At 42.5% G+C, this 14,615-nt stretch overlaps 1 long non-coding RNA gene across 3 annotated transcripts in view; it reads right to left on the reverse strand.

Moving 5' to 3' along the window:
• Positions 1–14,615, reverse strand: part of LOC123838872 (uncharacterized) — a 202,939-nt gene that overhangs the window by 138,366 nt on the left and 49,958 nt on the right. For all 3 annotated transcript variants that reach the window (XR_010409848.1, XR_010409849.1, XR_010409850.1), the window contains exon 2: positions 10,649–10,911. This is a non-coding gene — a long non-coding RNA (uncharacterized LOC123838872). The remainder of the gene's footprint in view (positions 1–10,648; positions 10,912–14,615) is intronic.

Consider the following 14,615-nt stretch of genomic DNA (forward strand, 5'->3'; position numbering starts at 1 on the left):
ATGAAGGGATGGCAGGGGAGTTTGATCTTACATCATGACTTCTGTTCTCCAGCCAATGACTTGGTTTGTTTGTTTGTTTATTTTTTAATTTAAATTCAATTAGCCAACATATAGTACATCATTAGTTTCAGATTAGAGTTCAGTAATTCATCAGTTGCATATAACACCCAGTGATTGTTAATACAACCACAAGCTGTGGGATGCACTGAAGAACAATCCAACCAAAGGATATTTTCTTTCTCTTCCCAGTACAACAGTGTGTATGATAAGGCAGAATATAGAAAATCATTAGGTCAAACTCTTTCTGGAAGAGAAGGTAGCAAGACACCAGATAGCAGATCATAGGGAAGATAAGTGGACTTTTCTTAGTTTTGTGAATTTACGGTCAGCAGGCATATTTCCCCCACTGCTTTAGGGAAAGGGTATAAAGAAACCCTAGTGGCCTGATACCTTTCACAAAGTATGCAGAGGGGAAAGGGGCTGAAGGGCCCCCTGGGGGAGGGACCTTATTGGAACATATTATGAACTGGTTGTTTGTGTTCCCCCAAAATTCATATGTTGAGATCCTAACCTCCACCATGATAGTATTAGGAAGTGGGGCCTTTGGGAGGTAATCAGGTTATGAGGGTAGAGTTCTCATGAATCATCTGAGTAACTTTATAAGACAAGACACAAGAAGATTCCTCTCTCTCAGCTCTCCCCCATGCTGGGACACAATGAGAAGAGGCCATCTGCAATCCAAGAAGAAAGCTCTCATTGGATACTGGGTCTACTAGCATCTTGATTTGAATTTCTTAGCCTCCAAAACTTCAAGAAAGAAATGTCTGTTGTTTGAGCCACCCAGTCTGTAATATTCTGTTACAGTGGCTTGACTAGACTAAGACAGAACATCAGGAGGACTGGGATGGTCCCAGCTGAGATCTGCTAGAAGAGAAGGATATCACAGTCTCTAAGAACAGAATTCACCTGAATGAACTGGAAGCCCCTTCTACCAACCTTTACCCCAAGACCACTACCACCACCACATCGTCACCTCTAATACAACCTTTCCCACATCATGAGTCATTTTGGCTGGAACCTTGGTGCCCATGTGTGGCCTCATATCTGGGTCCCCAAGGGCACAGAGTGCAGAGAATCAGTCTGTACCAGGGGAGCTTTTAAGAAAGGCAACTGTAGACAGAGCTAAAAAACACATCTAGAATTGGGCAGACAGTACACTCGTTTTCTCTCAGCCCTGTATCTGGAAACAAGATTGTGCACTTTGGACTATGTCCCTGGAGTTCTTGGACCTCAAGAGAGGAATAGTAGTCTTCCCATTAATGAAGAGTCAACCAGGTAATTGCAAATTACAAGAGGTGACCACATTCTTAAGGTCATGAAGTGGTTCCTCCTGGTCATCCCAGGACTTGCTAAACTGTCTGTAAGAAGTACACTCTCTTCACCCCAGGCTTTCTAGAGTACCAGGTGTAGCCCTAGCTTGTTGGAAAGTGTGACCCATGCAGAGAAAAACAAAACAGGAGAAGGGAAGAGGAGATGAGTAATTGTACCTGTCAGAAAATGAGGATAATGGTTAAGGCTAGACACACGGAAGCTGAGTTCTTCAGAGAAAAACACGAGTGCAAACACTAGGAATGATTTGTCCTCAGTCTCCCCCAGAGAAGGTGGAGTTGATTATTTGGGACCAGTGGCCTGTATCACCTTCAAGCCAACACTATTAAAAGTGCCTGCTCACACTTGGTGATGAGCACAGGCATTTCACAACCCCTGACCTGCTGCCCATCGTGCAGATATGAGCAGCTCTAATTCTGCAAAATGCTATTTTTAAAACAACCGAATAGTTCCAGGCTGCCCCACTGCAGCCCAGAGGAAGGAGTTGGTTGCTTCACCAAGTGTCTGGCACCCAGGGGCTTTGTTGTGGATGTCTTCGTTCTACTGTCATACCATCTTGATTAAGATTAATTATTCCAGTTGAAATGACTCACTCAGAAAGGATGGGAAGAGTGGAGGGGAGAGAGCAGTTTGCTTGTTTTTTTTCCCCTACTTCAATGTTTGTTCTGAAAGATCCAGAAGAATATAGGAGTGAAGCAAAGGAATTTAAAGTGTGGAACATGTAATAAAGGACATCATGTGAAAAAGCTATTACAGGCTCTATGTTTATCTTCAGCTCAGTGACTTTCAGGAGAGCGTGTACTTGGCTAGTAAGATTGGAGGATGTGACTGCTCTCTGCCAGTGGGAGTCTTCACCTGAACTCTCCAAAACCTGGCTAACCTCATCAAGCCCCATCTACCCTAAATAACAAGGCTAGGACACCCTCCTTTTGACAGACTCACACACACATACACACAGATGTATATATTGGAAGCTCCAAAGCCCATTTTGGATGCAGAAGTTATGTATGACCAAGGAAGAAACTGAGCAAGAAAAATATATATATAACCACGAAACTCAAGACTGTACCACAGAGTCAATAAATACTATTTATAGAACAGCTTTGACTTACTGGGCATTAGCAAAGATTTGCTCTTCTGAGTTACTTCTCCAAGGCTCAGACTTGCACATCCCCTCTGAATATGTCCTCTTGGCTCTGAGACATACCCCAACTTCCTGCAAATCTCCCTAGACTGCTTTGTTGGTAAAAGGGCTTAGGTGAAGCATCTCAGGCTACTTTGGAAGTGTTTATAGAATACTTATAGAGACCTCATCCCTAAGTCATGATCACTACTCTCATTCCAAAGGGAAAACATCTATCATCTATGCTTTTTTTCTCTATCCCATTATTTTAACAAAAGGAAGAAAGGTTTGGCAAAGAAAGAAATGTGCAGTTTTGCCAATTTTGTGCATTCAGTAGGAATCAAGTTATCTTGATCCATTGGGAAGAGAACTGTGCAGGTGTCGGGAGACAGAAGCACATAGCATCCAGCCCAGAACAGACACACATGATACCTATTGGCAAAAGAGTGAATGAACTTGGGTATGAATTTCAGCCCATCAATTAACCAGTTACATGGTTTTAAATAAACTACTTCTATTTTCTGAACCTCAGAGATTATCTAGTTCAATGGAGGTAACTAGAGCCTATCTTCTAGTTCAGGTATTTCTCTCACTGTACCCAGCATCTCTGGAAGGCTGTCCTGACCTTCCCTTTCCTTGAAAAGTCCATTTGGAACCATCCCTGTTCTACATCTACATCTTGGTCTGGACAAACGTTGAACATTTAGCCCTCAGTTTTAGCCCGAGAACATCCAATGGCCTAACTGATTCCTTCTCTGTGTTCTAATGGTTCTAGTCAAGGGGATGGCATATCTGTTTTTATCAAATTCAAGTTTTGGTAGATACTTCTGCAGCAACTCACTACCCAAACAGTAACTCATCTGAACTTCCTCCACCACTAAGTTCCATGTGTACAACATGCCACAAGGTGATTGGTGGTAATTCAAATTCATAGCCTCCTTGGGAAGTTTGTGTGGGGTGGGTAACTGGTTGCATCCTTAAGTTACAGAGAAGATACTTCTTACTGTCAAAGGAGAAACCAAGGAATGTTATCATAACTCTGTCTGTCCCAGTATTTGGTACCTCCATAAGAGTTATTCCTCTTACCAAATCTAGGTTTGTCCATCCTCAGTCTCATCCTCCTCTCTCACTCTTGCTCTCATTCTCTGTCTCAAACTCAGAGAACTGGAAGCATTCCAGCCACGTGAACACAAGTCAGTGTAATCTTGGCCAGAGTTAGATAAATGGGCAACATGCAGGTAATGGTGGTCATACAGAATGTTAAGCCAAAGTCTCAGAACTTCAGTCCCATATTGTCCCATTTGTTCACCCTGCAAATTCCTGCTACCCCTTCTGCCCTGGGTCCCAGACCTGCTTCAGAACTAGAGGATATCAGATGAAGAAATCTCAAGATCCATTCCAGCCCTGCTGCCATCCTTTCAGGGATTAGGAAGCTGAGACTTAAAGATATTTAAAGTGGCCTGCCAATCACAAAGCTGGCAGAGCCCAGCCATGTCTCTCAAACCTCTTCCTGTGTCTCTTCTATCACTCAGTCTCCCCTATTTCCACAGGACCTTAGGCTTCTATTTCTAGTGGGAAGTCTTTTGGCAACAATCTTTGTTAGTCACCAACCCAGGCTTTCCTGAAATGGAAAATCAGGAGGTGCTTAAGCAGGCAGAATGGCCATGAATCCAGAGGAATAAAAGGCCCAGGAGGGAGGCCACTGTGATCCAACTATTTCCCTACAAGGCCAGGGAATACTGGGTATTTTGCTTTGTTTTGCTGCTTTTTTTGTTGACCTTTCCCCTTCATTTGTGTCCCTACTTAGTTTTGTGTGGGAAAGAGAAGGTCAAGGATCTGGGAAGGCAAGGAAGATATTTTATTGGCCAGAAATTGGCAAGGCCTCATATTCCTGCTTCATCAGTATGCCTGACTCATTGGTTGGAGATGGGTCTTTACCTCCTACTCTTCTTGGGCCCTGTAAATTCACACTTTTTAATTTTTACAGAGCAGTTTATGGGCTGCAAAGAGAAGAAGCCAGGGTGATCTGTTGTCAGGGGCTGCATTGAACAATGAACCATCATCTTGGTGTTCTTTTTCTTCCTTCCCTCTGTGAGTCTTGTAAATAAGCATTTAGACCCTCTGAGGGAGATGGGAAAGGGCTCCTTGGGGGCAAGGCATGAAAGAACAGAAGGGTCATAAAGGGGTCTTGAGGAAAATCTGGGACACTGGTCTGTCTCTAATCAACTTGGTTATTTGGGGGGCAGCAGAACATTTAGCAGGTCGTCTTCACAACCCTCTTTGAACTGTCCAACTTATGAGGAGAAGGGAAATGTGTAACCTGATGATTTAAGCCAGAACTGTTCAACATGTTTCACAGTTCACATTTTGAAAGAAGTGCTTTGGGAAGAATGCAATCTAAAGAACTGGAAGCTATAGAATTCTCTCTCTAGAGTTACACCCCAGAGGATCATAATCGACAAGCAATGTCACTCAGCAGCCAGTCACTTAGAGATGATAGCTGATGGAAACCAACCAAGACATGAGTAAAAAAGAACTGAAGCTAAATTTGAGAAAAATGTTATGTGTAGGCCGATAAGTAAGGGGCAGGGTAAGTTACTAGAATTTTATTTATCAGTACAGCAAAGTTAGGAAAAAGGATTAGGAAGGTTTTTTTGTAAGTGTCTCCCACCTCTTTAAAGCTCAAGGATCCAACCAGAAGAGAGGGTTAAATCAATTGAGGAATCATGATGGTGATGATCATCATCATCCTGCCCCTTGGTGAACATTTATTAAAAGCTTATTGGATTCCAGGCCTGTAATAAATGTTTTGCATACATTTTCACACATCATCTCTCCTGAAATAGGATGTGATTATCTGCCCCTTGCAGGTCAGGAGAATTTGAGGGGTCTCTCCCTCATACCCTGCAAACAGGTGGCAAAGGGAAGAAGCCTTGGGTCAACATCAGCAAAGCACTGCCAACAGCAGCTGCCACTGAGCCTATCAGGCACAGGAGGTGCAGTGTGGAATCTCTTCTCTACTCTCCCTTGATTTCTGCTCCTAAAGGCCCTTGAGTTTTCCATCAGGTGTGGGGGGCTGAATGGGGGCAGTCATGTTTTATGCCTGAGAAGGTGAGGAGGGAAGGCAAAAAATATTACCATAAAAGCAAACTAGGAAAGCTAGAACTGGAAAAATCCTACTAGGGAAACATACAATATGATTAAACCAGAGATTCTTCTGAGAACAGGTATGTGTGAGGGGTAGATTGTGATGCTAATGAACAGCACACACTTGGAATCTTCAAAGGAGCAGGAAACCAGACTCCTTCCAAGGGCAGGGGTGATGCATTTAGAGAAATAACACCCTGGGATTGTCACAGGCAGCTCTGTGTTATACATGGCAAGGCATAGTGCCAGAATCCATGTACTTTCAAATCAATTTGCAAATCCCTTGGATTATCAAGAGTTTTATTTGCCTTTAGAGTGGACCAGCCTTATACACCATAAACATTTCATTCAGGCATTAAGTTCTGGGCTCTGCATCTCATTTACTTAGCACTGCTCCTGCTGAGAGCCTACCTTCCCTACAATTTTCTTCAACTGAGCCTAATGCAGTCAGGCTATGATCTCCAGTCACTTAAAGCTGAAAATAGCTTTTCATATATCACTTACCTCCCATTCCTCCTCAGGTTTACATACAGATGCTCTGGTGTTGTGTGCAGAATCATGACTCCCCAAAGCTAGTCCGTCCACATCCTAATCCCCCAAACCTGTGACTATGTTACCTTACGTATCAAAGAGGACTTTGTGGATGTGATTTGGTTAGGGACCTTGAAATGGGACGATTATCCTGGGTTATCCAAATGGGCCCAATGTAGTCACAAGGGTCCCTAAAAGATGGAAGGGAAGGGCAGAAGGTACAGAGAAAGAGATGTGATAATGGGAACAGAGGTCAAGGCTTGCATCCTCAACAGAGTCTACTGTCTTCCCTCTTGAGGTCAAATCTCTTCTGTATGGCCTCCTTCTGTATCCTGAGCTTCACCTTCCCAGCAACTATCACCACCACAACTAAAGACAGTTTGTGTGATTATTTGACTAATGTCAGTGTCCTTTACTAACACACATGAAAACAAGGACCACGCCAGATTTTGCTTCCTTCTGAATTCCCAGCCCACAGCAGGCACTCAATAAATATTTGCTGAATAAATGAGCAAATGAAAGGGCGAACAGGATCTAAACCTCCTGTGGTTCTGAGTATTCTTTAGTGTGGGTGGAAACACAGCAGTCCATGAGGTATCCCACTGACGAGCTCTTGGCTTTTTGTTTTCCTATCTTGCTCCAAACAGAATATTTATCTTCACATATGGTCTTAATACATCTCTGCTGAGAGAACAGCCTATCTGTAACTCCAATCAATAGCTCATAGAGTTTGTAGAGGTGGAAAATTTCCTTTTTCTATGTCATGATTTGTATTCAATTATTCTGATTTTAAGCCTTGACCCCATTGCCCCATCCATGCACAATGATCTCTGTTGTTAGACTGGAGATCCCCCGCTGTTTTCCTCCCCTCTGAATGTGAAAGACCATCCACTTATTCCAAGACTGAGGTCCTGAGCCTGGTTTTGAAATATCCCAGGGGAATCCACTTTCAAATCATCAAAACAAACTTTATTATATTTCACTTCAACCTTCTTGTACTCCCATGTATATTTTTAAAGGAAGTTGTGGGTGAGATTACAAAAAAATAAACAGTTACAAATATTGGAAAGGTAGATTTACTTGGCTCAGTCAGTTATTGCACACCAACTATGTGCAGAACTCTGAAATAATTTTTTTTTGGCACTCTCCTATTCCACCACAATTGATCACCTGTATCTGCAGACCAGTTGGAACAGTCCCACATTTGACCCTCACCACTCACCTGGGAGAAAGACAAGGTAGGTGTTACTAATCTCTTTAAGAAGTTGCAAGGTAAATTGCTCACTCTCCATTTACTGGGTGTTTCATCTTTGTTTTCCTGGTGCCTCTCCTGCTAACACGTAGTAGTCCCAGGTAAGTATTTTTTGAAGGAATAAATGAATGTCTGGCTTCTTTCTAATAGGAGTGTTTTGACTGACTTGCCCAACATTACCCAGTTAGTCAATGAAGGGCCTTGGATTTGCAACCTTGGCCATCTGGCTCCAAGCCCAGTGCCCTTTCCTCTCTACAGTCAGGAGAGGAGTCCTGGAGAATAATGAGGGATAGTGGGGATGAGAAGTTAAACACTGCTTTGTACAGGAAGAGTCCTGTGTGGATGGTGGACACACAATGAGGAGTTTAAGCCTCTTTGGGCAGAGAAAAGTAAGCACAGAAGCTGGAAAGCATTCAGTTCACTCCATCAAGCAGCAGGAAGAATGTAGATAGATGATAGGCACAAACAAATGAGCAGTGATGCCCAGAATCTTCTCCCTGCCCCAGCTGCAGCCCCATAAACCAGAGAGAACACCAAAAACTAAGTGAGGTGGGCACACCCTGACATGGCACTCAGTCCAACCCAGGAGATTTTATAGCCCTTGGGATGTTTAAAGAAGCAAAAGACCTGGAGGATATGTATTTCTAGCCTATTAAAGAAAGTTTATTTTAAAATATTTAACATTTCTTTATTAAAGGCATACAAGCAGGATATAAGCTCTATAAACTTTCCAAGGAGAGAACATTGCTAGCATTCCAAATGGAGAAATTACTGCCTTGTGTGAAAACCCAGTCTTGCCTATTTCACTTTACAGATGGCCGCATATGGAATATTTTTCTTACAAGATCATAATGCATAATGGGCTTTTGAAAATTAAAATTGTAGCTGGATTTTTCTTACTGCCTCATTACTATACTAGTTAGGAAGGAGGTTTGTGGTTAATTCTCAGGGCAGGCTTGCCTAAACACTCCCTTTGTTATAGGCAGGGTTTTGCAATGCTCCTCAAATTATATTATGTGAGATGTCAGCTGGGGCCTCCTTCAGATATAAGCCTTCGTCTCAGATTTGCAGAGTCTGGGGTAAGAGTACCAATGGAAGCTTCTGTCTACACCCTTTCTCTTCCCACCCCGGGCTCCTTCCAACACCAGGAGGGCTCACATGTATGAATGAGTAATCTTAGAGTCCGACACTCAACTTATATCCACATCCCTGTTACCAAATCTCCTTAGCTACTCCTTTGGCCTGGAAGTATACACAGTAGTGGGGTGATCCACTCTTCAGAGGGTCTTAGGCAAGAGACCTGTGCAGGCCTAGGAAACCAGCTTGAAACCATTTGGACAGGGGATTCCAGAATCCCATGAAGGACACGTGTCCCAGATGTGCATATCACTGACTCTGTAAACTCCTTACACCAAAGGGAAGGTCCCAGCTGGAGGAGAGTCAGAAGGGGGCCCTCTGAAGTAGAGGGCCCAGAATATGGACCTTGGTCAGCTGGATCTGGAATAGAGCTAATCAGATTTAGGCAAACTTAATTTAAACTCCCCCTGCAAACCCAAAGCTTCCTGCATAAATCTGTAATTTCTCAGGGTTTGTATATTCATGGTCCCCTAATCTCCAGCTGAAAACAATTTCTGTTTTGCCTCACACCAACCCAAACTTGAAATGCCACCACTTGACAAATTTTTAGGAAAAACTATTCTTGCACCAAACATCATATTTTTAGTTAATTCTACTGAAGACTTGCATGTTGAACAGCTCTCTTTATATAAAAAAAGAGTTTGGCAAATGGAATGTGTGCCAAACACTCCCCTTTTATATCCAAGGAGCAAAACGAATTCTATTCCTATGTCATAAAAAAGATTTGGGAGTGTTGTGTGTGTATAAGATTGCAAGACATGTGTGTCTATACACAAACACACATGTAACTAAAGTTTACTAGAACAGAAACAGACACATGGGGTTCAGCTAAGGCAAATTAATTGCCGAACAATCAACTGAAGATCTCGAGGGCACAGAGGATCCCCTGGGATGCTGATTCCTCTGTCCTAAGTCCCAGTTAGAGTTGTTTCCCTTGGACTCCACAAAATGTTTCTGATGAGAAACACCATTACCCGATCACTACCTTTATTTGAGCTAGCTAGAATTTCCATTCCTTGCAAAAACTACTGGTTTGCTTTTCACTGTTTTTAAATGAGACTTAGAGAAATTGTGGCTTGCCCAAGGCAAGCATCTACTTATGGTTGGACCACAAATAAAACAACACACATGACTACAATCGCTGTGCTCTTTCCCACTTACTCACTTAAAGCCACAAGTTCATTAGATACTATGGGAGATCAGGTCATGATTTAGCAAATATCCACTGCCTCTCTGACCCACTCCATGGGAAGGGTCTATCTCCCTGCTCCTACCTTTCATCCCAAGAAACACATGCTTCAGTTATCCACTGCTCCAAAGACTTGGAGAAGCACATAAGGTAGATGAGCTCAATATGCCACTGGCAGTAAGCTCAGCCAGACCCAGTTTTAGATCAGCTGAATCTAGACAACTTGTAGGTACATGAATAAAAACCAAATGCTTACTTCTGTGTACCTTGAGCCTTGGGTGGTTTGTCACATGGATTTTTATGTAGACTTAGCTCTTATACAGGTACATAATCCACCTTCCAAGATACTGCAAGCAACAGGTTTACCAAATGTTTCTCCACGGAATAATGGGAGACATCAAGAATTTTAAGAAACAAAACAGATGAACATAGAAGGGAAAGAAAATTAAAATAAGATGAAAACAGAGAGGGAGGCAAACCATAAGAGACTCTTAACTATAGAGAACAAACCGAAGGTTGTTGGAGGGGAGGTGGAGGGAGGATGGGGTAATTGGGTGACAGGCATTAAGGGGGGCACTTGAGCACTGGGTGTTGTATGCAACTGATGAATCACTAAATTCTACCTCTGAAACTAATAATACAGTATATGTTAATTAAATTGAATTTTTTTAAAAAATAAATTAAAAAAAAACAAACAGAAGTTTCCTTGCTGTGGGAATGCTTAACCTGAAAGCCAATGGCACACATCGTGGATTTTCTATTATAGTCCAGTTCTGGTACCAATATTTTTATTAGTGAGCTTTAGTCATTTATGCTGTAGCAATAAACTACTCAAAAATCTTGGTGGCTTACACAAAACAAAGTTTTATATCTCACTGACCTTCTCACTGGCTGCAGTTCTTTACCATGGATCTTCTTCATTCTGAGATCCAGGCTGAAGGAGAAGCCCCTCCCTGGAACATATTATTCTTGCAAAAGAAGGAAAGGAGCAACACAACTGGGTGATTTCTTTGAAGGCTTCTGCTCAGACATAGCCTGCAACAATTCTGCTCACATTCCATTTGCCAAATGCAAGTCCCACAGCCAAAGTTCATCTATGGGGTGGGTATGTGCAGTCTTCTCAAATAGGTCCAGAGTAACCACCTGAAAAAAAAATTGAAGAGTAACTAATTGAGAACAGGAACACTATGATACCCACAAACAGCAACCTCTTCATCATCCTTCAAGAAGCAGCTCAAGAGTCATCTCAGTATCACTCTGTGGGGATGTCTCTCTGCCCTTTCTGTCTACAGCATATATAGAAATGTGGAGACTTAATACAAAATACTTTTAGGACAATGTACTGTCTAATCCTACTACTTAGGGAGCATTTTGAGGGCAGGGACCATCCTTTATTTTATTCCATTTTCAGGACTGAACACAGTCCCTGGAACCTCATGTATATTGCTCAATTAATGCCTTTTTTAAATTACACAATAATACATGGGCCTAATCACGAGATCTAAGGGATATTAGGAGATAATTATTCAGAAAGAGAGGAAGGAAGACCGGAAACTGAGTTTTGTACTTTTTAAGCTGATATCTGTATTTTTATCTATAAATAGATATACAAGGAGAAATATAAGGTAGACAAATAATTTTTTAAGCCTCAAGTTTGGGAGACATGTCCAGAGTGGAAGTACAAATTTGGCAGTCATCAGCACATAGGCAACGTCTAAAGCTTTGAGACTGGGTGGTAAGATCTCGGGAGAGAATGGAGAAAGAGAGGATGTTCAGACATATTCCCCATTTCTCATCTCAGTTCTTCACCTACCTAGAGTCAGAACTTCAACTGTTTCCTTGGACAAGCCCATTGATATCTCTCGAGTGGATCTCCTGAGAGGTCAGTCTTGAGTGACCATGTCTTTTTCCTTGGAGTGGGAGTATATACTCAGTCTCAAAACTCTTATTTCATCCTCTTTTTACCCTTAGGCTTGTGTCAGCATAGGACTTGGCTCTATTCTTAGAAAGACCTTCAAAGTGCATTCCCTCTCACCCTTGGACTCCTGTTGCATGCATCATCCCTATCACATGTCTGCCACTCCCTTCCCTCCTCCTTCCCCATTCACCATGTTGGTAGAATGTCAGACTTGGATTGAATAGGTAATAAGGACCAGGCATGACAATAGATGCTTTGCATATACTATCTCATTCCATCCTCACCACAACTTGGTAAGGTAGACATTGACCCAATTTACTGACATCATATCTGAAGCTCAGAGAGGTTAAGTAACATGACTAAAGTCACAGCTAGCAAAGGGCAGGACTTTTGAATGGTATCTCTGAGTGAAGATTCCATGCTCAATGCAAGCCACTAAGCTCCCTCAAACATAAGAAACCCTTGGGAGCTGGTCTTCTGGAAGGAGATACCAATATTTTGAAGCTAAAGAAACACACACACACAATAGACAGACATGATAGATGATAGATAGATACATAGATAAATACATAGATGATAGATGATAGAGGATAGATATAGATAGATAGATAGATAGATAGATAGATGATAGATAGATAGATAGATAGATAGATAGATAGATAGATAGATGATAGATAGATAGATAGATTTAGAATTTAAAAAGAACTCACTGCATAGATCCCTATTTCTTAAATAGGAGATGATGAACAGCATAATTTAATCATTCCTTCATACATTTATTTGATGCCTACTCTCTGCCCTGCATCATGTCAAGAGCAGTGTTTTTATACTAAACTTATTTCAAATTAATTTTTGTCCTTCAAAACTCTTAAGAATTTGTGACCTAGCTGAAGGGGATAAGAAAATTCCATGTGTTCACATGCATACACATGTATGTATGAAACAAGGAAAGATTATATTAAGAGGAATAGGGTAGGGGCGCCTGGGTGGCTCAGTTGGTTAAGCGACTGCTTTCGGCTCAGGTCATGATCCTGGAGTCCCAGGATCGAGTCCTGCATCGGGCTCCCTGCTTGGCAGGGAGTCTGCTTCTCCCTCTGACCCTCCCCCCTCTCATGCTCTCTCTCTCTCATTCTCTCTCAAATAAATAAATAAAATCTTTAAAAAAAAAAAGAGGAATAGGGTAATTTTACATGTTGAAGACGTTCTAATTTGGAAGGCACTTTTACCTACATTATGTCATTTGGTCCTCACAATAATCACTATTTCCCAGGTGAAGAAAGGAGGCTTGGAAAATTACAATGCTTTGTGGGATATTACACAACACTACATGCTATAGCTGGGAAATAAAATCCAGGTTCTAACCCAATGTTCTCAACTGTAACATGATGCTGACTCAGCACAAGTAAAGTCTCTCCTATTCTTTAAGACTTCTGGGAAAGGAGACCCCACTTCCTCCCTTTGACACTCAGGATCCCATCTCCTTAGTCAAAATGGAGTCCTGGTGTTCATTTTTGCTAAGCTGGGCTGTTGGGTTTGGCTGGGTGTCACCTGAGGGAGGGGTGGCAAGCGAGAGAATGTGTCTACTTTGCAGCTCTTGCCAGCCCTGGAGAGCTAACATTTTCTAAAAGAATGCTGGGTTCTCAGAAACACTATTGATAATGAGGTTGCTCATTTTTAAAATGCTGTAACCAGATATGCTAGGAAAACAGACCTGGTTCCAGGAGTATAGCCGTGGTGTTTGGGTTTAAGGTCAGAGGCAGTTGTTTAAGATGAGCTTTGAGTTGGCCTGCCGACCTGCCACAGGACTGAGACAAGCCTGCACAATCAGGCCATTGTACTCACAGAGAAATCGCAGGGCACTTCAGAGCCTAAACCTAACACATTTTAAAGTGGGCTTTTCACCCCAGGGACCCTGATGAGAATGAAGTGCGAGCATGCATGTGCATGCATGTGAGTGTGCATGTGTGTGAGTGTGTGTTTTGAACCAGAGGAAACCAGTCCAGGGATTACATGGAATCCCCTCAAGCCTCAGTCAGACTTAGAGAACAGTGCAAATGCATTTGGCGTGAAGAAGAAAATCCAAAGCCAATGGCGAACAGGGTGGCACAGAGCACTCTTCCAGGCATGGCAAAGATGCAATTTTCCCAGAGGCAAAGTTTTGCTTTGTTCAGGGCATGGGGCTCAGCAGAGTAACATCCAAAGACTCGCACACCAAGAACAGGTCCCTGGCTCTGTGTAGAGAGCCACAGTTCAGTGTGAGTGGATCACCAATAGGTCATGTGGGCCCCTGCCTCCTGGACCGTATTCTTTCCTTCATACCCTCACCCCACAGGCATGGATCTAAGTGTTGAACACGTTCTAGCATATTTAACTCTCACATAGCCCCAAGTGGTAGACTCTGGTAAGTATCCTTATTTTACAGATGGGAGACAGAGACACAGAAGACTCTTGAGGAGTAAGTAGAGGAGCTGGGATTCCACCCTTCAGCTCCAGAGGTCTCCACTCAACCCCAAGCCAAGCCTCCAGACTAGATCCAAACTAGATTCTCCATCCCCCGCCTGGACATGCAGTCCCTCATGGAGGTCATGCCAGAAAGATAGCTTCCTTTTCTTCCATCTAATAGCACCAATGAGGGTCAGAAACCAAGATGAACCTCCATTCTAGGGCTTGTCTTTGAGTCCCTGAAGACCACCATCTCTTAGCATTACATTGCCAAGAGTTTTAAAAACCTGCCGATCCTTAAAAGTTTACCAACCAAGGGGGGATGAGCAAGATGGCAGAGGAGTAGAGATCTAAATTTCATCTGGTCCCAGGAATTCAGCTAGGTAGAGATCAAACCATTCTGAACACCAATTAATTCAACAGGAGATCGAAGAAAAGAATAGCAGCAACTCTCTGAACAGAAAAACACACTCACACACATGCACAC

This window comes from Mirounga angustirostris, unplaced genomic scaffold (genome assembly GCF_029215605.1).
Source record: "Mirounga angustirostris isolate CCGP_5_RB_7025 unplaced genomic scaffold, mMirAng1.0.hap1 SCAF_3, whole genome shotgun sequence".
NCBI classification, from domain to species: domain Eukaryota; kingdom Metazoa; phylum Chordata; class Mammalia; order Carnivora; family Phocidae; genus Mirounga; species Mirounga angustirostris.